Source organism: Lissotriton helveticus, chromosome 1_1 (genome assembly GCF_964261635.1).
Source record: "Lissotriton helveticus chromosome 1_1, aLisHel1.1, whole genome shotgun sequence".
Lineage (NCBI taxonomy): Eukaryota > Metazoa > Chordata > Amphibia > Caudata > Salamandridae > Lissotriton > Lissotriton helveticus.
In genome coordinates this window covers 775708515-775735427 of record NC_136057.1, presented here as the reverse complement: position 1 = coordinate 775735427, position 26913 = coordinate 775708515, and the positions used below count along the sequence as shown (strand labels likewise).

Sequence of the window (26913 nt, the reverse complement as noted above, 5' to 3'; positions counted from 1 at the left end):
GCACGGGACCAGGGCCATGTTACTCTTCCCGCTCTCCCATCCACACATACACTACCCAGGAACTTCTATGCCTTAGACCTCCAGCGTCCCTTTGCCCCTCTCTCCCCTGTTACACGCTTAAGCGCCTGAGCGATCTAGGTATTTCTCAGGTCACTTTACCACCCGGACCGAATTATAAACGCAGTATGGTATCCATCAAATCCCCTATTAGTTCCAATCTACCTCTGCTCAATTTGGATTGTATTTACCTGAATACTAGATCTTTGGTGAAGCATCAATTGGATATATTTTTGCTACTTACTTCGCAGAAACCTGACCTATTGCTACTCACTGAGACCTGGCTTACTGAGAATTCGCAGCCCGACATACTGGCCTCACTCCCATCAGACTATTATATATTGGCAGTAAATCGCGCCCCGGGTAAAGATGGAGGGGGAGTGGCGGCCATTATTAATAAAAAACATAACTTTATCAGTCGCCCGTCCCTGCTGCTACCTGGCACTGAAAATCTAGTTATAAAAACTGATACTGAGAAAGGCGCCATAGCCCTGGTTTTACTCTACCGTCCCCCACAATCTATGCCCGCCTTTCCCTCAGGACTTGCCGAACAAATAGCGTCAATCACTATGAAATACCCTCATACCATCCTTATTGGAGATTTTAATCTGTGGTTTGACAGCCTGGACACTGACATCCAAGCTAGAGAATTGTTTGATTCACTCACCGACATCAATATGATTCAATTCATACAGTCTTCCACTCATGAGAAAGGCCACCATCTTGACCAATTATGGTCGCATAATCTCCCTCTATTATCTATCCTGATTCAGCCCTGTATTTGGTCAGATCACCATTTTGTTTATTTTTCCCTTCAAGTAAGGAGACAACATCAGACTCCTTCTCAGCCTGGAGGGGAAACTCGCAAATGGGGGGCGATAGATCTTTCTGCCTTTCTGGACACTTTGGTCTCTACTTTGCCACCATTTGACGACATGGAGGACGTAGATGACATCTATGAGGCACTATTCTTGTGGATCCAAAGTGCTGCCAATATTCATGCCCCCAATGTAAAATTTTCCCGCTCACGCGATAAAGAGGCTCACAAATGGTTCTCTGCGGACCTCAAACAACTCAAACTAGAGGTCAGGCAAAAAGAGAGAATCTGGCGCAGAAATTATCTTCCACAAGATAAAGAGGCCTACTGCCTGAGCCGTCGTCTCTACCAAAAAACCATCCTTAAGAGGAAGACTGATTATTTTTCAGGTATAATTCTGAAATCCCAGAATCAAACCAAAGACATCTTTAGAATAGTGAACGACCTCTGTAACGATGAGCGTACGTCACTACCTATCGCACAATCTCAAGCTTTATGTAATGATTTGAATAACTATTTTATTAACAAAATCATTACAATTAAACAAAGTATACCACTACACCCTGTCAGCACCACCACTGAGGATACATACATGAATCCAGAGATCTTAGACCACATCCCCCCGATTGACTCCAAACAACTGTCGGAACTTCTGCAAAGGATTAAATCAGGGTCACCTAATGATATTTGTCCCCCTTCTATCTTTAAAGAAGTAGGCCTATCCCTTCCTCATGCACTCCTGCCTATTCTTAATGAATCCCTCAGACTGTGGTATATAAATAAATAATACCGGATCTATTTTTGGATGAATGAATGAATAACAGATAGCTCAATAAAATAAGAGTCAAGATTCGAGGTAGTAGGAGTTTCTGCAGGTTTATTACAGCATAAGGACAGGATCAGGACAACCTGCATAGGATGACCCAGCAGCTGCTGGGGCTTGGTCTGGGATGAGCGCGCTAACTTTTAATAACAATACATCAACTTATATACATAGCGCAAACACATAGCATTACATTGCAGTAGGCGTAGCAGTGGGTGGAGCAGAAGGCGTGACGCGTAGCAGTCGCGAAAGATAACAGTAAAAAGAGGTGTAACTGGGAGTATACTTAGGCATGTGGTGCAAACGTAACAGAATATGTCATGAATGGGGCGGAAACATTGGAGGGGGCTACCTAAGGAGCCGGGACCTCTAACCTAATGGTGCGCGAAAACTGGCAATGACGTGTTACTAGGAGAAGCTGGGGGCTACGAACTCTGTGCTAGGAGCAGAGACTAGAGTCTGGAGGGTCGGAGCGACATGTACCTAAACCCTATCTAGTATCTGATGTTTAGGGAACATGTTGATATAAACTAGGAGTCATGAGGGGAGAAGCTAACTTGACTCTAAGACTGGACCATGCATTATTCTACATGTAGTGCGTGATGAAGAATATTAAATGACCATTAAATACAGTATTTCTCTAACGTGGAGCCGAAAAGGCTAGACAATGACGGAAACTATTGATGCAGTTCAGTAGCTCAGGAATGCAGAGAAGGAGGACTGAACTGATAGCTGGAATCATAACATACTCTTGGCAGACTCAGAGGCAGAGCCAAGCTGCACCGGGCACTGCGAGGCAGGAAGTAAGTGAAGGGTCGAGGATACAGGTGGGGGCTGTATCGCTCCTCAGCGAGGCTTTCAGGAGACAGGAGCTGAATCTGTGGTCCGGGCCCTGTTGAGGCCTGGAAACGGGGACTTTATAATGAAATAACGTGCACACTGGGAAACGTGGCAACATAACTTTACATAGGCCTGATATTCGTAGTATTCACGAGGACTGGAAACTAACATACTAGAGGTGGACACAACTGGAATTGCGTCATTAATCGGACATGGGGAATAACATATGCATATTGGTCATGCACACATAACATATGATGGATGAGGCGTAGGGACACAGAACATGGCAAAATTAACTTTTCCACATTCCCTCCTTGTCACTACGTTTCCATCAGGAAACATCAATTTTCATGATACCATCTATCATTTCATACAGTACCATTTGCTCGTCTCGAATTGTCTTGGAACGGGATTTAGAACGGGGCTTGGGACTAGGAATACAAGAGGTAGCACACATGCTGCAAATCGCAGGGCCACATTGTATACAGAGGCAGCAGCTAAATATGATCGCTACTGCAATACCTAGAAAGGACAGGACTTTCCATCCCCATGCGGAAATTATATTCCAGAACCAACCGGACCATGTCCAGGTGCCTGGATCTTGGTGTAACAGATGGGCAATTTTATGGAGTCTGGTTATAGCTGAATAAACAGACGGCGCGTTATCTGGAATGAAAATGCAGCAACTAGATCCGATGACTCTACAGGCCCCGCCCCTATCGGCCAGTATGACGTCAAGGACGAGACGATTTTGCAAAACGACAAATCTCATAGCAGATTGTTCTTCGGTTAAGTTACCTAGAGCAGAGGCAGTCTCATTTACTACAGCTTCAAGGGTTCTCGTTAACCTACGGATTAGTTTACTATTCTGGACAGGTCCTACAAAGAAGAAGAAACCTTTATTGAAATCTGTATACTGTTCTAGAGTAGTTTCAGTATAATCGACAATTGGGGACTCCCTTCTATGTCTAATGTGTACTAGATGTGTGTTTCTGTGATAATCAGATGGGGCTAGGAAAACAGGTGGCAGTAGGAAAGCAATGTAACAGGTTCCCTCCCAATCGAGGGGCAGACGGACATATGCGGTCTGACCACAAATAAAATAGGAATGACGTGAAGCTTTGAAAACAGATTTCCTATTGTCACTATACTGGATAACAGTAGTACATTCACTATGACCTACATGTATGGAACCATAACTACGGACACATAATTCGCCTTTGACAGGTAGTACTGAAATAGCAGGTAAGTCTGGAGTAGTATCAGACTGAACATTCAGGACCATGAAATTCGACGAATAATTACCTAAATTATATACTTCATTTTCTAGATCTAAACCTGTTCTGTGGGGGAAACCTTGCTTGTCTGAGAAACATGTACTGTTAAGAAAAGACATATCTGTTGAGGATGACGTTAACGTGGACCATGCTCCACATGAACCATTATGTGAGAATGGATAAGGAAACAGTGGCAGGAACTCCCTTCGGTGTCTGGAAAGGGGGGAGTCGACCACACACCCAACAATTAGTGGCATTGCTGGTCTGGTGTGAATAATGTTACATTATTCACGGATAAATGTGTTGTTGCGCATAGCGAGGCGGTAAGAATATTCGTGAGGAGGCAGATCACTAAACGTGTGCTCTACTGTAGCATTAGCAGACATATTTACATGAGGAACTGGAAAATACAGATAGAATGCATAGCTGGTGCCGGAAATCATTATGCTGATGAATAATATGAAACTCAGAAAAATGATACATCTGATTGAACTTCGACTGACTCTCTCACTATGGGGGTCTATTTTATACATGTCAGAAACAGTCTAACCGTTTCACCTAGGGGAGGACTTATACAATCAAACTGACTGACTTATTTTACTAGACCTGAGCTTTAACTTATACTCCTGCTGCGGAGTTTTCTCTAACAAGGGAGGGGTTGTAATAATGTCTTGTGCGGGACAGTCCTTAAGAGCAATATTCTGGCAGTCTTTCGAATCCTGGGAAATGTTTTTAGAAACGGATTTCAGTCCTTTAAAAAGTTTAACATGAGACAGGTGGATCCATCCTTTTCTGCCTTCCAACTTGACGGCGGTACGGGTGGTGAGGAGGACCTGACGTGGCTCCTTCCAACGTGGTTCCAGCGGACTTGATCTGTCAAAATTTCTGATCATCACCAAGGAGCCTGGAACGATCTCGTGCGGTGCCACCTCGGTATTGTCTGGAAAGGCGGCAGCAACCTGTGAACGACATGAGTTGAGGGCAGACATCAAGGAAGCTAGGTAATCTGTCAGCATATTACATGAAACATCGGTAATACTTCGGGGTCTAGGAGTACCCCACATGTTAGGGGGGCGGCCGAATACGACCTCATACGGGGATAGACCTGATCTGGAATGTGCGACCATGCGCATATAAAACAAAGCGACTGGCAGAGCTACTAGCCAGTCCACACCTTTTTCTTTACAAATTTTTGCAATACGGATTTTCAGGGTCTGATTATGTCTCTCTACGAGACCGGCTGCTTCAGGATGGCGTACACAATGGAACTTCCACTGGTACCCTAACAACAGGGAAACGTGCTTCATGAGTTCAGATGAGAATGGCTGACCGTTATCAGAATATACGACTCTAGGGAGTCCATATCTAGGGAAGAATTCACGAACCAACTGCTTGGCAGTGGTCGCGGCTGTGTAATCTGGGACTGGATATGCTTCTGTCCACCTGGACAAAGCGCATACAACTACAAGGACATACTTGAAACCTCGACATCGCTCCATCTGAATATAATCCATCTGGAGGACCTCAAAAGGGTGGTCAGGGGGCTGGAAACCACCTTGTTCCACCGGGACACTTTTTCCTGGATTAAACTGACAACATATCATACAGGTACGGACTTTCTGCTTGGCTGCAGCTCGTAAATGCTTGTTGAACCAAATGTTCTGGATACTGTCTAACATAGCTTTTTCTCCTAAATGTGCTGGACTATGTGCGGTATTAATAATGACTTGAACCATAGAATCGGGGAGAAACCATGTGGCTCTACCCTTCGTTAACCATCCTTGATCTGTCTGGACCCCTCCTTGTTCAGACCATTTCTTGATTTCATTGGGAGTAGCATGTAACTGGATATCTATGACATCTTGTGTAGGGTCCTTAACTGTCATGCATGTAATCGGATCTGGAGTATGTGTCTGATTAACTGGAATGTCTGGAGTCTGTGCTGTAAGCTTGGCTGTGCGGTCTGCTAGATCATTACCTTGGGAAATAATGTCAGTAACTTTCGTATGTGCTTTGCATTTCATGATAGCAATGGATGTCGGTAAATGTATGGCATCTAACAGGGCTTGAATAAGGAGACCATGCTGAATCTTGGTTCCATGAGAAGTCATGAAACCTCTCTCCTGCCAGAGCACTCCGAAGTCGTGTACAACTCCGAATGCGTAACGTGAATCTGTGTAAACATTAACTTTCAGGTTCTTGGCATGTATACAGGCTTGTGTCAGAGCGACTAGCTCTGCTGCTTGAGCGGACAGGGTATCAATACGGTGTGTTTCAATAACTTCAGTGTCAGTAGTCACTGCATACGCGGCGACTAGTTCTCCTGTACTAGTTCTCATACATGAACCATCCACATAAAGTGTCAGGTCAGGATCTGGTAACGGAATGTCTGTCAGGTCTTGTCTTGGCTTTGTCGTAATATTAACTACTTCCACACAGTCATGTGGGTCTGGATTTAAACTAACTGATGGTAACAGTGTAGCAGGATTCAGAACGTTGCAGCGTCTAATTTCTATGTGTGGCTGGAACAGTGTCAATTCATAACCTGTTAAACGTGCAATTGTCAAGTGCTGTGTTTGTGTTCGGTTTAAAAGAACTTCCACGGAATGTGGGACTTGTACTGTCAGGGAATGTCCTAAAACTATGGAATCACTTTGTCTGATAGCTAGTGCTGTGGCTGCAACTGACTTGAGGCACGCAGGCAACGCCTGGGCGACTGGATCTAATGTGCTCGAAAAATAAGCACAGGGCTTGTATTGTCCTGCTTGATCTTGTGTGAGAACAGATAATGCTGTACCTTCGCGTTCAGTAACGAAAAGTGTAAAAGGCTTACTGTAGTTCGGTGTAGCTAGAACTGGAGCTTGACATAGGGCTTTCTTTAACTCGTTGAAACTAAGTGTATGTTCAGATGTCCAAGGGAGGACAGTCGATACGGCTGCCTCCTGTGTCGTTAACTGTATCAGTGGCTTGGCTAGAAATGCATACTGGGGAATCCATTGTCTACAATAAGAAGTAAGGCCGATAAAGGCACGTACCTCCTTCTGGGTTCTGGGCTGGGGAAGACTCGCTATTAACTGGATACGGTCGGGTGTCAACTGCCTACCCCTCTTGGACAGCAAGTGTCCTAAGTATACCACTTGCTGGACACAGAATTGAAGCTTCGAAGGTGACACCTTATGCCCCATCTCGGCTAGAAAATACAGGACTGTAAGGGATGCTCGCTCACAAGCACGTTCAGAACGGGCTGTGATCAGGAGATCATCGACATACTGGAGCAGGGCAGTGTCAGTTGGCATGTGAATATTGTCTAGTTGTCTCTTGAGTGCTTGACTGTAAATACTAGGGCTTTCTGTGAAACCTTGAGGAGCGCGTGTAAACATATAGCTCCTTCCATTTAAACAAAATCCGAAAAGAAACTGGCTGTCTGGATGAATCGGAACACTAAAAAATGCATTCTTGAGGTCTATGACAGTGAAAAACATGGCTTCGGAATCAATAGCAGTTAACAGGGATGAAATATCTGGGACAACTGGATACTGAGGAATAATACATTTGTTAAGCTCTCGTAAATCAATCACTAATCGATATACTGGGGGTGCATTCGGATCAGTACGTTTCATGACTGGAATGATCGGAGAATTACATACATTGGAGTCAGTTTCTACAACTACTCCTTGAGCCATGAGCTCGTCTATAATTTTGGATAAGGCTGCTACAGCCTCGGGTGGCAATCTGTACTGTCTGATTCGGGGTAACACTACACCTGGTTTGAGAGTCACACGATGGGGTGTGATTTGCATGTAACCTACATCAGTTGGACCTTGCGCCCATAAGTGCTGTGGAACATTAGACAATCTTGAATCAAAATCTCGTAATACATAGTGACCCTTAAAGTCACGTAGGAACAGACGTATTCCCTCTGGGGAACAGCAAATAACTGCACCTAATTCTTTCAGTGTCTTAATGCCTAATAGATTTTCTGGACATGACTTAGTAAGTAACAGATCAGTAGTGCGGGACAATGGACCTACTTCTAGAGTAACTGGCTTTGATATCTCATTAACTATTGGCTTTCCTGAAAATCCAAGGGAAACATTTCTTGAGCCTGAGAGCGGAGCCCCTGGAACTTCGGCATGACTAATTGTGGTCCTACTTGCCCCTGTATCGATCAGAAACTTTCTGTCTTTCCCTAATACTTGACTGTGAACATAGGGACCTTCTTGATCTACAGGTATCTCGATGAGAGGCAAGCCTACCTCCCTCTCTAGGCTGTTTCATGAATATGACTGGTACTCTGGATACTCGGACTGTGCATACTGGTACATCTGCGATGTAACGTGCTGTGTTGCAGCAATAGGCTGCGGTGCGGGAACTGTCTGTTGTGCATTCTGTGACTGAGGAATCTGTGAAACTTGTTCTTGTCTAGGCGGACGTGGTCTTTCTTTAGTCTTACCAGTAGCTATGTTGTGTTTCAGAACTGCACACTCGTTTATAGAATGACCTGGCTGTTTACAATAATTGCAGTTCCCTTTAACGGGAGCTGCAGGATGACTGGCTTGATTTGGACCCCTCTTCTGACTGTCTTGAGGAACAGATTGTGCAACTAGCACTTTCATTTTCGTGTCTTTCATACGTTTTCTCTCGTGTTCTTGCTCTTCCCTGATTCTATTTTGGTGATACTGGAGCATCTGGAGCATCTGGGACGGAGTATTTGCTTGCCAGGTGCTTTCGACTTTCAAAACTCGATTTTTAATTTGTGGACTTGAATTCTCGACTAATTTAGTAACAAAAAGGTGAGGGTATGACTCACTACTTGTCTTGAGACCACTATTAATACTGAAACATTTCTCAAATCTAGAATAAAAATCACTAATATCTTCATCTTGTTTCTGTTTACAGGCTGAGATTGCATCCCAGTCTTCCTTCCTAGTTGTCAATAATCTGGGTAAAACTTGAATCAATAATTCTGGTAATTCTTTACATTTATCTCCAAGACCGGTACCTGGTACTCGTGCCTTGTCTTCAGTTTCTAGAGCTGCCCAGTCGATCTTTTTCTCTCCCACCTCCCATTCTTTTTCTTTTAACTTTTCATATACCCCTGCGGGTAACAGGACCTTTAACATTTTAATGATATCTGGGTAAGTGTATTCTCCCATACGGAGCATGTCTTTTAATTCTCTATGGAACCCGGCTGGATCTTTGTCATGACAGGGAATTAATTTCTTCATTTCAAGAAGTTCCATCTTTGAAATCGGAGTGTATACAAACACTCGTTGCATTACGCCACCCGCCCCTTGGACTGGGTGGACTTCTCGTAACGGATTCTGTCTGTCTATGTAGAATGATTTACTTTCTGGGGGTGAGACATGAACAAAATGCGGGTTCAGAAACGTTCTATATTTGTGGCGCTGTTCTAGAATGACACTAATTAAATCGGTACCTAGACCTCTCCATCTATACTGGAGTAACTCGTTCAGGATATCATGCAACGGACCTGGATCAGAATGTTGACCCTCATACAAAGTAATGAGGTGCTGAATCATATACATACCCACCAGTCGTTGCTCGGCTGGGGGCAGTTTCAGAAACATTTGTGCCACTATTTTGTCTGGAAAAGTGGTACAATCAGTAATCCATCGGACTGCTGATCGGGCTAGTTCTTGTTCATGCATAGTACTTAATTCACTGTAACCGATTCGTGATTTCAGAATGTGATCGGTAGCTTGAAATACTTGTTCTAGAGAACCTAGTTCTGGTGCTGGATGATGAAAAATAGACTTGTGTTCTAGACGTAAATGGCGATCTGGAAATCTAGATTTTCCTACATACGCTATTCTGGCGGGATTCTCGTCTTCCTCTTCAGGATCAGAGATACTTTCTTTCTCGCTTACTTGTGCTGCTTTACGCTGTTCGTGTATCTTTACTATCTCTTTACGGATTTTCTTGTACATACTCTCCATAGCACTAATGGTCTTGTGCTTACCCTCGGCTATATTATCACTCCACCTTGTCAGGATTCTCATTTCGGCGGGATCTTTAGACGGGTAATCTTGTTCTCTTATTAGACAATTGATCAGGAACTTTAATATCATGAGCTGAATCTCGGCTTTCCTTTGAGACATAATCTCGCCAATACTTTCTGGATCATCCCCTGTACGGATGAAACGATATATTCTGTCTAGATCTTCTTTCATATTCGGCAAGGTGACTAGATACTCGGTCACTCTCCTTACACGTAAGGAATATAAAACCATATTATATTCGCCTGGAACTGGATCATAGACACATTCGTTAAGGGTTTGCCTGATTTCTGTAACAGACTGATGTTTGGGCGTACGCTGTAACGCTTGAGCATGTAATTCGAGTAATGTTAAACGCTTGTGTGGCGGCGGGGTTTGAGGAAGACCTCCTCCCGCGGCCCCTAAACTGGAATCGTCGACTGACATTCTTCGTCCTGGCAGGGTCGGTAATTGTAACGTGGGCTGGACTTGTATGGCGGACTGGGCCGGGGGAGCTGTTAAGGGCACCCCGGTGTCTGGAGGAGCAGGAAGTGCCTGATTTACAGGGACTGGCGGAGCGCGAACAGGATTTGCATATTCGGGGACTGTGTCGTCCAAATAGGACGAAATAAAAATATCAGCTGCGGTCTGTTTGTGACGTAGCTTGGTCGGAACTAATGGCGGCGGGAAATTACTGGATGCCTCTGGGGTCGCTTTTGGCAAACCTTCGGCAAGGAGAGGATACATACCCTTAATAAGGGCATGCCTCTGTCTGTCTGACTGTTCGGCTTAGCTTGGTCGGAACTAATGGCGGCGGGAAATTACTGGATGCCTCTGGGGTCGCTTTTGGCAAACCTTCGGCAAGGAGAGGATACATACCCTTAATAAGGGCATGCCTCTGTCTGTCTGACTGTTCGGCTTTGACTTGTTCACCTATCTCGATTAATTCTCTTTCTTGGGCTCGTTCTTGGGATTCTCTACTTAACTCTGACTTTCTGACTTCCTTTTCCGTTCTTCTATGAGCTTCCTTGCGCCATAACTCGATGGCATCTTTCTGTGACTGTCTGGCTTTCTTTTTCCATAATGCTTCTTCTACTCGCATAATACATTCGGCATCCCATGTACCCGATACGGGCCATCTATACTTTTCTTCTAACTGTTTGGTATACTCTACCCATAACTCTAGATACATTATGGCGCTTATGCCATGTTTCTGATACATAAAGTGACCTGGACTGTCCCTAGGCGGAACAGGAACTGCTTCTTCTAATAAACCCTTTCTAGTTTTTAACTGACGTAACTTGGAAAAGAGCGGCATTGTAAACTTGAATCGGAACACAATACAATACACGAAGAACAATAACAATTGGGAAAACAATTCAGGCATACCATGACATTGGAAAGACATTAAACAACATTATAAATAACAGTTCGAACAGAATATTACCTGGAATACTGAGAACAGAACAGAACAGAATGTCTCGAGAACGGAACAGACTAGAATTACTGGATGCACTGCTGTAACAGTACGGAACATACCGGTCCCATAAAGGGACGCATCAAGACCCGTATCCACCTAGGTGAACACTTCGTTTGTGAGTCTGGGCACCACCAACCCACGGACCAGGAGTCAATTTAGATTGGTCCTGTCTAGATACTACCCCAGCAATGGTACTCACCGGGCAGCACGGAACGGAAAGCCTTGGACGGGACTGGACTGCTACGACGACGAACTTCGGACTTCGGACTTCAGTTACGGGTGGGCCTCCGGATACCTCGGACCTTGGACTCTCGGCTTGGGCTCTGGTCGGGACTCGCCGCGTTCCTCCACCGTCTCGTTCGGATGCTGGACCGCCTCCTCCGTCTCCTCCGTGGGCCTGAGGGATACTTGAAGCAGAAATATCTGCACGTGGCCGGTATGGTTCCGTCACGGCTGCAGAGGGTCAGGGGGTCGGCGTGGCTTCACCGACGCGTGGGGAAAGGGCAAGTCCCTATTCGGGCGCCATTATGTGGTATATAAATAAATAATACCGGATCTATTTTTGGATGAATGAATGAATAACAGATAGCTCAATAAAATAAGAGTCAAGATTCGAGGTAGTAGGAGTTTCTGCAGGTTTATTACAGCATAAGGACAGGATCAGGACAACCTGCATAGGATGACCCAGCAGCTGCTGGGGCTTGGTCTGGGATGAGCGCGCTAACTTTTAATAACAATACATCAACTTATATACATAGCGCAAACACATAGCATTACATTGCAGTAGGCGTAGCAGTGGGTGGAGCAGAAGGCGTGACGCGTAGCAGTCGCGAAAGATAACAGTAAAAAGAGGTGTAACTGGGAGTATACTTAGGCATGTGGTGCAAACGTAACAGAATATGTCATGAATGGGGCGGAAACATTGGAGGGGGCTACCTAAGGAGCCGGGACCTCTAACCTAATGGTGCGCGAAAACTGGCAATGACGTGTTACTAGGAGAAGCTGGGGGCTACGAACTCTGTGCTAGGAGCAGAGACTAGAGTCTGGAGGGTCGGAGCGACATGTACCTAAACCCTATCTAGTATCTGATGTTTAGGGAACATGTTGATATAAACTAGGAGTCATGAGGGGAGAAGCTAACTTGACTCTAAGACTGGACCATGCATTATTCTACATGTAGTGCGTGATGAAGAATATTAAATGACCATTAAATACAGTATTTCTCTAACGTGGAGCCGAAAAGGCTAGACAATGACGGAAACTATTGATGCAGTTCAGTAGCTCAGGAATGCAGAGAAGGAGGACTGAACTGATAGCTGGAATCATAACATACTCTTGGCAGACTCAGAGGCAGAGCCAAGCTGCACCGGGCACTGCGAGGCAGGAAGTAAGTGAAGGGTCGAGGATACAGGTGGGGGCTGTATCGCTCCTCAGCGAGGCTTTCAGGAGACAGGAGCTGAATCTGTGGTCCGGGCCCTGTTGAGGCCTGGAAACGGGGACTTTATAATGAAATAACGTGCACACTGGGAAACGTGGCAACATAACTTTACATAGGCCTGATATTCGTAGTATTCACGAGGACTGGAAACTAACAAACTAGAGGTGGACACAACTGGAATTGCGTCATTAATCGGACATGGGGAATAACATATGCATATTGGTCATGCACACATAACATATGATGGATGAGGCGTAGGGACACAGAACATGGCAAAATTTACTTTTCCACAAGACAAGGCAGAGTCCCCACAGATTTTAAAAAAGCGCTCCTTATACCTTTGGTAAAAAAACAAGGGAAGGATCCTTTGGATCTTACAAACTATAGACCTATCTCCCTGCTGCCCTACCTCTCAAAGGTGCTGGAGGCTCATGTCTCTAAGAGTGTCTCTAATTTCATCGAGACCACCAACTACTTGGAGCCTAATCAAGCGGGGTTCCGCCCGGGTCACTCAACAGAGGCGGTGATCCTGGCGGTTCAGGACAACCTTAGAGCCAATGCGGATCTTGATTCACATCAAGCCTTGGTGCTGCTTGACCTCTCGGCTGCGTTCGACACGGTTGACTATGACATCTTGCTCAACCGTGTCGAACAGGCCGGCCTGAGAGGACCAGCGTTGAGCTGGATTACATCCTTTATTGAGGGCCGGACTCAGGCAATTCAACTGGGTAGCTTTACAGGCACTAGGCATGCGTCCACCTGTGGAGTTCCGCAGGGGTCGTCATTATCCCCCTTATTATTTAACCTTTATCTCCGCCCTCTTCTTTATTCCCTTAAGAAGTTTAAAGTCACGGTGTTCAACTACGCGGACGATTTACAGCTAATATTTCATCTGAACATCTCTGATGCTGTGTCCGAATTTCAGAACACCATGAAACACATCCAATGCTGGATGAACGAAAACCATCTAAAACTCAACCCGGGCAAAACAGAACTACTTTTGCCCGGGAACAGTTTATCCAGCTGGAGTGTTAACTTCTGGCCAGCAGACCCGGGCATCCCCCCTGTAAGGTCCACTGCGGTAAAGAGCTTAGGCATCACGCTCCACTCGGACCTATCCTTAAAAACTCAGGTGGGCGCCGTGGTCTCAGCTAGCTTTTTCCAAATGAGGAAAATAAAAAAAATTGCTCACCTCCTCACCCAGTCTGCCTTAATCCAGGTTACTATTGCTTTGGTCATGTCCCGCCTGGACTATTCCAACAGTGTCTACTTGGGACTTCCAGTGGGCCTGTTGAAGAGACTTCAACTTGTCCAGAATCAGGCGGCGAGACTTATTCTACAACAGCCAAAATGGTCTTCTATTAAACCAGGACTAGAAAAGCTACACTGGCTTCCGATTTCCCAGCGCATAGCTTTTAAAGCAGGTTGTATCACCTTCAAGGCCACACAAGATAAAGGCCCTGCCTTTATTCGTTGTCTGACTTCCAAATATATACCCACCAGAAGCCTGCGCTCTGCGCAAAAATCCCTACTGGAGGTGTCTCGCTTTAAAAGGAAGCGACAGGGAGGCTGCTGCTTTCGCCATCTAGCAGCCTCATTGTGGAACTCCATCCCCTTACCGATTAGGCAGAGTAAGGATCTACTCACCTTTCGTAAGGGATTAAAAACTTGGTTGTTCTCTCAAGCCTACCATTAGCCATTGTTAGCTCAGTGTTATGTTGGACGGATTCTTCACTTTTCCTATAGCGCCATGAAGCCTACGGGCGTACGAGCGCTCTACAAATTGATTTTAACATAACATAACATATCTTTAAAATGAAGGACTCTAGCGACCACAGGTCGAGGTGGGCGGCCCTGCAAGGGTGGCTTGGCCGGGACCCTGTGCGCTCGTTCTAGCGTGAAAAAAGGGGAAAGGCCCTCCGGGGCAACCTGCGTTCGGAACCAGTTCTCCAAGTATGCCACCATGTCCGTCACCTCCACTTTCTCCGGTAAGCCGACCACTCTCACGTTGTTCCATCGATTGCAACTTTCTGCATCCTCGGTCCTCTTCTCCAGTGTCGTCAGGCGTTGCAGGGCATCCTCCAATTTGCGTTCCACTGTCACCACTGCCGGCTTCAGGTCTTGAGTCACCAACTCCGTCTCTTTCACCCTGTCCACCAACTTCGAGTGGTCGGCTCTCAGGAGTCCCAGCCCCGTCGCAACCTGTGATGTCATTATGTAAGGACTCCTTGGATGCCGTGATCGCCTCCAGGATTTTATCCAACCGTTCATTCAGCCTACGTTCCACTCCTGAGCCTTCATCGCTTCCTCCGCCGGCTTGTGCGTCCGCCTGAGCGCCAGTATCGCCCGCTCCAGCCATCGGTTTCATTATGGTCTATAAAGTCCGTTCACTCCTCAGGAAAGAGCTGTTTACGCTCCCAGGAGCACCCGGCGATCGTCCGGGCTTACACAGTCAGTAGCGACTTTCAGTCTCTGCCAGGACGCACAGTCCCGTGCCCACCAGCGACCCACTTCAGGTCAGCTGTATCTGCAGCCCCCAGGGCCCCCAGTTATCTCGCCCCGGCACAGGTATACGGGCAAGAAATCCTCCGGTACCCCTTGGCCGTGCCCACCCTGTTGGCAATGCGCTCAGGTCCTAGCGGACACCCTGCGTTCTCTCTGTTCACCAGTGGTCGTCTTCACCTCTCGTCACCACTTTGCTGTCTCCTGCCACAGGGGCTCATGTGCAGGGGAGCTCACAGTGCAAATGGGCCCAGCGGGTCCACAGAGCGCTCAGAGCAGAGTCCACTATCAGCCCGCAACCCAGAAGCTTTCAACGACCTCTCAATGTAGCCTTCGCTCATCAGGGCACGGTGGCAGGGCACGGGTACCGTCACCGCAAAAATCGCCCCCCACTACAGTGTCTATGCTATCCTGCGAGCCCCACCGCACCGTCTGCCACCAGCCGCGTAAATACAATGTTCACAGGGTACCGCCCGCACGAGCGCTGCGGGTCATCAGATGGTTATCGACCGGTCCTCTGTCGCCCCCCTGGTTGCCACACCATAGTTCATCCTTCCAACATCAGCCCGTGTAGGAGAAGGTACGGCACTCCAGTGTCCTCCCACAGTCTATGCACACCGCCGTGAGGTCGCCCTCGCTGCGCATACAGCACCGTATGCCCGTGCCAGCCCTCGCCGGTAGTATTCCCGGTGCAGGTCCCCGTTCACTCACTCACTGGGGAACAGGAGCCTCCAGTACCAATCGCCACGTCCCACAGTGCAGTCGTCCACTCCAGGTTGCTGCAGGGCGCAAGTGCCGATCAGGCGGGTGGCCCGTGGTGATATCCTGGCCGCGCTCGACCCCCTGGGCAGTGTTCCAACTCCCCGTCTGCCCCGGGGCAAGCGCCGCACCACCACCGCGCCGTGCACAGTGGCAGCAGTGCACAGTGGCAGCAGCGCCCAGCCTCCTACAGCCGCAGAGCCCTCCGGAATAGGGGCTCAGGGCCGTACCGCCAAGCCGATCTCGCAGCTGGCCGCCATCTTGAGTCCACTCTCAAGCCGTCCGCTCTCCGGCAAACTCCGGCTCCCCGCATTCAGCTGGGGTATTCCCCCCGTTCCGGCAGCCAGGTTTCCGGTCACTCGTCGATTCAGACGGCCAGCGCCCCTCGTGTCTTGGGCCCTGGGTCCTCGGCAGCTGGCTCTCCGGCTCCGGGTCACTGCCGTCCTCCGATACCGTCCGCCATCTGGTGGACCGTCAGTCGTCCCCGGCACTTTGCTCGACTCCGGTAGCTCAGCAGAGCCTTCCGCCGAGGTTGCGAGTAGCCGGGGATGTTCCCCTGGCGTTCCCACACGTCCACCAGTGTTGTGAGCTGCAGGCAGGATAATTATGCGGATAAATGGTGGGTTCAGGCACGGAGCTCCTGGCTCACGCCTCCGTCCCCATTAGCGCCGAAACCACGCCCCCCCTTTTTGTTGTGTTATATCTAGTTCAGGTGACCAGGAGTTCCTTCCACACCTACATGGTGAAATACCCTCTCCTTTGTTGATTTCTATCTTTCACCCTCACAAGGGGAGAGGAGTTGGCCTAACGGCTAGGGCGCTCTACCTCGGACCTGGAGATCTGGGTTTGAGTCTCGGTAACGACGCCAAAACCTCCTGTGATTCTGGGCAAATCACTTAATCTCCCCTTGCTTAAAAATGAAAGTGTATCCTCATGTAACGTAACTGGAAAATATGTAAAGCGCTCTACCTGATTCGGATTGGGTCTAGTTCGCGCTATATAAAACTCTGCAACAAAAAAATAAAAGCTTTATTTGTTCGTACATTTTAGTGAAGGGAGTTCCAAGAATAAAAGTGATCCTTTATCCAAGGCCACTAAAAAACATCGTAATGCCCACAAAGCACTACGCAATCACTGGATTCCCCACCAATGTTTTATAAGAGAAGAGGGGTCCTCCGTACAGCCTCAGCTGCACCACGCGAAAGAACAAACCGTTTGTTAAACAATCTTTTGCGCTGAGGCCAACTAATGCGATCTAGCTGTCATGCAGTCGCCATTAATGTGAAATGTTGTCGCGAGCTCTTACCTGCCCGTCGGTACCTCTGGCTGTCTTCTGTGCCGCCGGGGAGGTACCGATAGTGGTCGCCATTCTTTTAAAGAAGAGTAAACAACCGGCTCTCTGTTCGTTTCCGTGTAGAACGTTCCCGGGCGCCAACGCGATGACCCCATCTCGCATCATATCGCGTTATGTGTGCTGCTCATGGGAAATGTAGTGTTTAAACCATGTTGCTTTCTGCGACGAAAGTTATATGTCTCGTTCAAGACTACTTATGGTCAGTGCGCTCTCTGTTGATATGTTCAGCTGGTAGGACTGATTCTTATAAATACTAGCCCCAACACCTTCAAGAATATTAATACGGGAAAATGAACACGAGGAAAGACATATTTTGCCGAGTTGTAAAGAGCTGCCATTATTGACTAGAAATATAAAGATATAAAGATAATTCCCATTTACTAGTATTTACAAGGAACTCTTATTTGTAATGATCTTGCAATTACGTGGATCATAAGGAATCCAGTTAGAATACAATTATGTGGTCCTGCTTAGATATAGCATGCAGGATCAGACAGCTATTAGTGGTGGTAGTAACTCCACTAATGATCCCATGTCATTATGGTTTACAATTGCAGATGTTACTAAATGGACATGAAGATATTATTAAGATAAGTAATATCTATAAACGATTGGTGTCAGTCCATGTCGTTTACATCTGTATAGTCCCAGACATCATGCCCAAATCCAATTATAATAGGGTCCAAGGGATTGAATCATTGAGACCCTTTTGTCACTTTTGAGCCTAAATACCCATTTCTGTTCACTGAGCAGTAAAAATTTAGATGTATCAGTCACGTGTTCAGGGATCGAGGGCTGTTCCAAAATTGTCCATTCAAAATCATCAGAGCGAGGGTTCAGCTCCAGAAAGTGAGATGTGAGTTGTGTTGCTTGTTTTTTACATCTCACAGTGCTCATGTGTTCCATGATTCTCAGTTTGGCTTTCCGAGTTGTCATCCCCACATATTTCAATTTGCAGGGTCATGTTATTAGATATACCACACCCTCGCTTTTGTAGTTTGTAAAACTCTTTTGTATCCAAGGTCTCTCTGTACCTATCTCTACTGATTTCTATTTTTTTGTGAGTGAGCACACTTTGCAAGAACCACATGGATAATGGCCCTGCACTGCAGGTAGACCCCATAAGGTTATCAGTTGTTGGAGTTTTGGAATTGCGAGTTCTAGTGTGTACCAATTTATCTGGTAAATTGCTGCTCCTCTTGAAGGCTAATAGGGGTTCAGGTATGCATTCCCCTCCAATGTTCAGTATTTTCCAGTGTTTTCGCACTTGTTTTTTTCACTTCATTTGACACTGTGCTAAAGGTGTTGACAAAGGTCAGCCTTGACACTCCTTCAGGAACAGGTGGTTCTAACAGGGCTTCTCTGTTATTACTCGCTCGTTTCACTGAGCGGTGTATCCGTTTTAGAGGGTATTTCCTTTCTGCTAGTTGTGAAGTTACGTTTTTTGCATGTTTCTGAAAACTTTCTTTTGTGGAACAGTTCCTGCGTATCCGCAGGAACTGACCACACGGGAGATTATCTTTCAATGCCCTAGGGTGAGGACTCTCATAACTCAAGAGGGAGTTTCTGGCCATTGGTTTGGTATAAAGTTCTGTTTCCAGACCATTTGCGGAGGTTACAATTAACAGCTTATGTTTGTCCATTTCTACCGTGAACTTCAAGAAATTATTTCGTCCGTTCAGCCAGGCAAGGAAAACGTGGATGCTTGCTGTGTCCCCTCGCCATATGACAAGAATGTCATCAATATAACGCCTCCATAGGTATATAGATTCTGTGGAAGGGATTATTGACATTCAGTACGTGCAAAAATGCTCCCCCATGCTAGTACCTGCTGTTTGGAGGTAGATGGTATCCTCAAATTTGAAGAAATTATCCTTCATGGCGATCTGCGCACAGGCCATGATGGACACTGGTGTTATAGAGTTCAAATCTTTCTTCTAAGAGTGATGTAATAGTGGTCAATGTTTCGTCTTGCAGAATCGAAGTATATAATGACACCACGTCCAAAGATACAAGTACATCTGTCTCTTGATTAAACTCTATATCCGGCAGTAGTCTGAACAAGTCTTTCGTATCCTGTAAATAGGCAGGCATTTCTTTTACTATAGGTCTTGGAAAATGATCCACAAATGTGGATAACGGTTCCAACAAAGACCCGATCCCAGAAATGATCGGACGCCCTACTGGTGATCTAGTGGGTTTGTGGACTTTAGGTAGGACATAGAAATACGGCATTATAGGATGTTTTGTCTGTAAAAATGTTGCTTCTTGTGCCGTGATCCACCCTTCACATAATGCTTCTTCTACCATAACGGAGATGTTATTTTTAATCCTTTCCGTCGGATCTTCTTTCAATGGGCGGTAAGCAATTCTATTGCCCAGTTGTCTCAAGCATTCAGACCAATAGATGTCTGTATCTAAAATGACTATGGCACCGCCTATGTCTGCCGGTTTGATTGTAATTTTGGCATCAGATATAAGGCTGCGCAATCCCATCTGTTCTGCAATTTCCCGAAAAATGAACTTCTTTTGCTCCATTTCAAGTATTCCTGAGATGTCGTTACTCACTGCTTTCGCAAATGTGAGTACTTGGGGAGGAACCATTTGTGTAGGAGGGTAAAAAGTGGATTTCTGTTTGAGTCCTGTATTGGCGTCCATGCTATCTACCTTCTCTTCCTTGTCTTTAAAGAAGAAATGTAGCCTAATTTTCCTAAAGAAATTGGCCAACTCCCAGTTCGTCTGAAATGCATCACCATTGGCTGTGGAGACAAATCCTAAGCCGCTATTCAGGACACTCTCCTCATCCTGACTGAGTAGCCTTGAGCTAAGATTTAGAACTAGTCCGTCTCTACACTGGGACCCGCTTGTCCTGTCGGTTTCTTCTTGGAACTGCGGAGGCTGCGAGGAGACGTTGTGGACTCCAATGAACTTGTGCTCTTTGGTTTCTCCGCCTCCCTCTCGGGTGTCCTCGGCTAAACCCTAAAAAAGGTTGGCCGAGAACATGTCTGGTCAGGTGGCAGATCGGTTTTGCCAATATTATACCAATGTTTATACTTCGCATACTGTCCACAATGACCAAGCTGTAACCGACTAACTAAGGCATATAACTATGAAGTGGTTAACTGGATATCAACGGGAGTGACTTATGACCCCTCTTCATCCCACGTAAATTGCTACTGCGTTAAGACATTCCGAGCGGGAAAGCACCAGGCTCAGACGGCCTAACCGTGGCCTTCTAAACAGCATACAAAGAAACTTATACCACATCTTGTCACTCTTTTTGAAGGAATGGTCCACGACGGCCAAAGGCCTCTGACAGTGCGCAAACCGATACTCATCATGTTGCTTAAACTGGGTAAACCTGCTGATCAATGTTTCTCTTATCGGCTGCTTTCTCTTATAAACACGGATACTAAGCTCTTTGCCAAGGCTTTGGCCAATTGTTTGACGCCTTTGCTTCCCAATATTGTGGGACCTGAACAGTCTGGTTTTATATCGAATCGGTCTCTCATACACCACCTCCGAACTCTTTTCATGGGTAACATCACATATTTTTTCTGATGTTCCTGCCGCAGTGATTTTTCTAGACGCAGAAAAAGCTTTTGACTCGTCAAGTGGAAGTTTGTTTTCGGTCGTCCAATGTGTGGGAGTGGGCTTGTAACTTGTCTGGGTTCTCTTCACGGAACCGACGGCACGCATACACTGAAACGGTAGGGTATCAGCACTGTTGGCTATTATGAGGGGCACACAACAAGGATGCTCAAATCAGCCTTGCTCTTCATGCTGGTGGTGGAGCCTTTGGCTTGTGAGTTGCATGAGTACCATTCTCACTGTGGTATTCGATTTCCGAATTATATACTTATATCAATGTATGCTGAAGATACCCTATTATACTTTCAAGACACTGAACACAATCTTTTGCCAGTCCTCAGAGCGGTTGTGTGCTTTGGTGGCCATTCCGGGTTACATATTAATTGGGACAAGTCTCTTATGTTTCCGCTTACCGCTGCTATGACTCCAGTATCACTGGAGTTTCCGCTCACTTGGACAACGGAGCTGGTTCATTATTTAGGTGTTCAAATACATACTGGTCCAGAGGTTGTACTGTGCGACAATTATGAGAAGGCTGTACATCGCCTCACGGAGGCAGACGGTTGGATTTGTTTACCTTAACCCTTTCGCTGTGTGGACGTATAGCTATCATGAAGATGGTGATTCTCCCCAGATTAATTTTTTTCTCCTAAATATCCCTATACTTCTACCTAATGTGTTTTCGGACTCTGTGTGGTATATCAGTGAGATTGGTTTGGGTTGGAAAGAAGCCACTTGTGTGTTGGGATAAACTCACGTTACCTTATGAAATGGGTAGACTCAACGTTCCAGACTTAAAGGACTATTATTGGTCGTTGCACTGTATGTTTGCCTATTATTGGTTTCATGGGCCCCAGGATTTGCCACATCTCAGCCTAGAGCAGGATGGGGCGTCCCTGCTATCATTGTCTCTATATTTATTTGATAGGCCAGTGTGTAGGTTCCATGAGATTGATCCTGTAGGCACCATCGTGGAGCTTTTGGAGGAAATTGCTGGACCTGCTAAAAAGACTTATGTTGTAGACTCCACAACTCCCCTTGGAGTGGTGTCGATGGTTCCCGTTGGGGCAGGAAAAGCAGCGGAGGCACTACATGACCTTGGGATACGATATATGTGGGACTTTTTCTAAAACTGAGTACTCCAGTGCTGAGTGCAGGTTTGCGCGGGAAACAAGGCATTGTCCATACTAGCACAATCTCAACATTCTAGTGCATGTCACATGATACACACTTTATTGGATGTGCCATTGCAGCTCCTGGCTCTTACCTACCTCTTGCAGTCGACCGCACCATTGCATGCAACTGCAAAGTTCTATTCTTTTTCACGAGAGGCCCGATAACCTGACGTACCCAGGGCCTGCCGTGATTGACAAGAGGACTTAAGCATAAAATTTAGCAAAGCACAGTGGGCTTATTGTTGCATCAAATCCTCCCCTCAAATGGTTGTCATAGACTAATGCATTTGAAATATCTGAATCTGGTATATTGTCCGCCGGTCCGCTTGTTTCGCTATGGCTTGTGCAAGGATTCCAAGTGCTCGTGTTGTGGACCGAACATCGCTGCCTTCATGCACATGGTGTGGTACTGCCCCGAAGTGCAACACTTTTGGCTTGTGATATTTCACACTCTACAATATGTCATTGGGGAGTCATTGATATTTACTCCATTGATGGTCCTATTGGGTAATGTTAGACGTCTCAAAGACGTTCCGGCGCCTGGTGGCTTTGGGCTTGCTTCTGGCATGCCACAGGGTACCAATGCGTTGAATGAAGGGTCCTGTCCCCACAATAAAAGAATGGCACACTGATATAGTGTACTGCAATACTGAATCAAACACTTATGATCTTAGGTATTTTGCACTTGGGAGAAGTGGGGGATGATGACCGATATGCTTTGTGTAACACCATTGTAAGTATGAATAATATGAGGAGTTGACCTAGATGATGTGCGAAGTAGTTAACATGAATATGGCTATGGTCACCTCTCCTTGATTTTGTCTGTTCATTTGCAGTGGGGCGTTATGTGTTACATCTGGATTAACTTTGGTGATGTGGTGTTTTTTTCCTTATATTGTAATATTTGTGATTTTTGGATTGTACCTGCCCATCCCCATACATCACATCTATGCTTTGCATTGTACTTCCTATACACCTGAACCTCAATGGTATTCCTTTTTACTGTGCCTGAAGTGTCACAATTCATTGCCTAGCAGTGTATGTTTGTTAAAATGAAAATAAAGTTTTTTTAAAAAGTATGGTTGTCCAAATTTCCACTTCTGGAAGAAAGAGGAATTTGATTCTACTGCCTTTACTTTTTCGCCCCAAGAAGGACATCTTGTTCATTTGGCGGGTCAAGTTTAAGATTCTGTCTCTGAGCCTTCTCTTACTTGTCCTAAATATGGGGTCTCTGGGCCACCTATATCCATCTTCCAATTCTTCTCACCCACAGGCATTAGGTGTTGTTCACAGTTGGGACCTAGCAAAATCTATTAACTCTTACCTTTGTATAGCACACTATCAGCCGGGAGGGTTTCTTGGTGCTGAGCAGCTGTGGGTCTAGATACAAATAGGGGCTAGTGGGACTACTCGAAAAGCCAGGTCTGCAGCTTATTGCGGAATTCTAGAAGTGAGGAGGAGGCTCTTATGTTTGGCGGCAGTCGTTCCACACTTTAGGAGCATTGTAGGAGGATTGACAGCCGGATCTGGTTGCCCCTATGTATGGTAATTGTGCAAGTAAGAGTGGAGGTCGAGCTTAGGTGTCTGAAAGGTTTGTAAAAGAAAATGCAATTGTTGAGGTATACTGAGCCAGTGTTATGCAGTGCCTTCAAAGTGTGGGTGAGGAGTTTGAGTTGTGCTAGTTTGTGAATGGGGAGCCATTGTAGCACCTTTGGGTGTGGTGAGATGGGAGTGTAGCATAGGAGGTTGAGAGTAGTACTGGCCACTGAGTTATGAAGCCTTTTGGTGTGTTTGTTGATCCCGTCATAGAGGGTGTTCCTGTAGTCCAGCTTGCTTGCACCAGGATGTGCGTGATGGTTTCACAGTTGCTGAGTGGAAGCCATTTGAAAATCTTCCTCCGTACCTTCAGGGAATGGAAGCATGAGGCTGTGACGGCATTGACTTGGGTGGTCATGTCTAGTTTGCTGTCCAAGGTTTTCGGTGTCAGTCCTAGGTCTGTTGGTCACCAAGTGAAGACCCACAGTAATGTGCTCTTCCCAAAGATCACGATTTCGGTCTTGTTGGTGTTCAGCTTTAGACAGTTGAGGCATTAAACGCCTGCAGGAAGATGTATCAATCAGAAGAAAATGTTACGTACCCTCTAAGACCTTTTGTAGTTTTCCTGCAGATTCCTCAGACCCTTTACTGTTTCGATGAGGAGTGCACTTTATGTGCTGTATTTGCTGCTGTCATTGCTTTGCTCAGTTCGTCTCTGCATGCCATAGTGGGGTGTAGAAAAAGTTTTGTAGGTGTTGTCCACACACCGATTGGAGCCAGTTATACTCCAGTGTTGTCATGTCCTGAGGAAGAGTCACAGCTAAAGCATCATGGTTCCGCCTAATGGTGCTAGTGCCATTGCTGAAGAAAAGCTTTTCTGGAAAAGCCTACGAAGGAAGGATATTTCAGGTGATGGGAGTAATCTGCAGGATGATTATGTATTCTCCAGAAATATTGGTGCTAAGGTAAGTAACTTTAAAAAAAAAACTTTTGGAAGTAGATACTAGTTTTTCTTTAAAAAAAAAAACAAAAAAAACCATTAGAATGGGGTAGTGAGCTACGGCCAGCTCGATCTTGGACTCCAAAACAGATGGCCTCAGTCTGGCAATCGACTAGCTGTGACATGATTGGTATGCTCCCAAAGTTTGATATTCTTTAGCAGTTTTTAGGTCTCGCGACCTATCAATGCGCGCAAGCGCATTGAGCGGAGCGAGAATTCAAGTGCTCAAAAAGCTTGACAAACCAAGGGCTTTTTGCTGCGGTTTTCTTTGAGTTCACGTGAATCACGTGACCAAACAAGCACGCGCATCAGCCTCCCTCCCTCCCTCCTAATTGCATTTTTTCACGGCCGCACAGCACATCAAAGGGCTTCGCCCAGCGTGCGCTCTGCGGCTTCTCCTCCCCTAATTAATCATGGCTGGCCGGCCGTACTTTAAGTTTCCCGGCCGCTCTCGTTATATCTCTCCCCCACTGTATCTGATTACCTTGCGCTGTGCCTCCGCTGCAACACACAATATCGAACTGCGTCAATGTGACAGTGGTCTTTATATCAAAATTGTACTTTTAGAGATGGGATGTCTTGCGCTCGCCTCAACTAATCGCTTTCACAAGTTTGCTTTTTTTCCGCTATTAAAAAACAATCCTCCTGCTACACTTAAACATAGTGTCTCTTTCACTTTACAGCATATCACGCTAGTTCCTCTTTCTTTCAGCGACGCTCCACATTCATTTTCTGTTGCACTTGCGCATTGACACCAAATCCACAGACTGTCTTTTACAATCCTCATGGAGGTGTCAAGTGCTCCTCTCAACCTTCCTTCATGGGTTTGTTTTCCTGACTGCTTTCACAGGATCTTGAAGTTCACGCTGCGACTTTGTCATTGAGCCGGCAAGTCGTCGCCAAAATTATGTTGTAATATGAAGCTCTGGGACTATTAAGCTTGTAATTAAAAGGCTTTATTAAGCTTCATGGTCAGGCGTGACTTCTCCCCACGCCAGCTCAGGGCAAACTGCAGACGAGTAGAACGTCAGGCTCATTTCAGTAACCACTGGAACAAACAAGCATTGGCATAGCCGATAGGTCTCGCCTTTGTGACCTTATAAGTGTTTAGCCATGCAACAGTTGATTTTGTTGCACCAAGGTTATTCGGCTGCATAACTAAATACTTATAAGGTCTCAAAAGTGAGACCTATTGGCTATGCCAATGCTTGTTGAAGTTCCAGGCCTGAAGGATTATTCTTCGAAGATCTTATTTAATATGTTGTATCGACTGGATCCATTCCTGTGTGTCCTTAAAGTCAAAACTGAGGAGGCCATGTAAATTTTAAAGCAAATTGGTATTAACTGTGAACGCTGCAGTACTCCGCTGGAGCCGACGTGAGCGAATAGTTTCCCCCTTTGAGCATGAGGGCTTAAAAAAATTAAACCATTCGATAATAGGAGTGTTCACTTGAGGCTCCATAGTGAGGTTTTCAGCAACATATAATTATTCATAGTATTGCAAGCCGCAGACCAATTTAGTATGATTAAGAAGCATCCTACCAGTTGAGGTATTTTGTGCCGTGAATAAAAGATCTGATTTGAAAAGAGGAAGACCATTATGAGCATCCAGATGATTTTGGAGCTTTGGGACAGCTAATTTCTCCATGATTTGGGCCAACACAGCGATATTAAGGATAGGCCTTAAAGTGACCAGTAAAGTCAGACTTAATTTACCTTTTTCCACCAAGGGGCTGCTTCAGCTGGAGATGCACATACACCTTTTAAATAAGCATTGGGAAAGCCCTTGGAACCTATTGGCTTTGTCAGTGCATTTTAGTGATGCTGTAAAGCATGGCCAAAAGGGGGGGGGGGACAAAGTATAGTGATGTAGCCACATCTTTACACATGCATCATTAAGCAAGGTGTGCCTAAAAAATGTTGCAGGTTCCATTTTTATCTAATTTATTTACCAATCGGAGATGGATTGGTAAATTAAAAATGACACTACTGTAAAAGCACTTCTGTAAAGGTGTGGACTGGCAGCTTTTTGCTACCTTGTCCACCGCAAAATAACTAATACAAATTTAAATATAAAAAAATGATGTGGTTGGGGATGGAAAAAGCTGTACGTGAACAGAAGCTCGCAGGCGAGAAAGCGGAGTTTGATGATAAGGGAATTATATGAGGGAGACAGCAACACAGAGTGCAGCAGCTGGGCAGAAGCACACAAGAGTGTCCTGGAAAGCACATGAAGATTTAGAGCGCTTGCGTTAAAATACAGCT

At 45.9% G+C, this 26913-nt stretch overlaps 1 protein-coding gene across 1 annotated transcript in view; it reads left to right on the top strand.

Annotated features, from left to right (window-relative positions):
* CAPZA2 (capping actin protein of muscle Z-line subunit alpha 2) overlaps positions 1-26913 on the top strand; it is a 329387-nt gene that overhangs the window by 301052 nt on the left and 1422 nt on the right. The window lies entirely within an intron of this gene.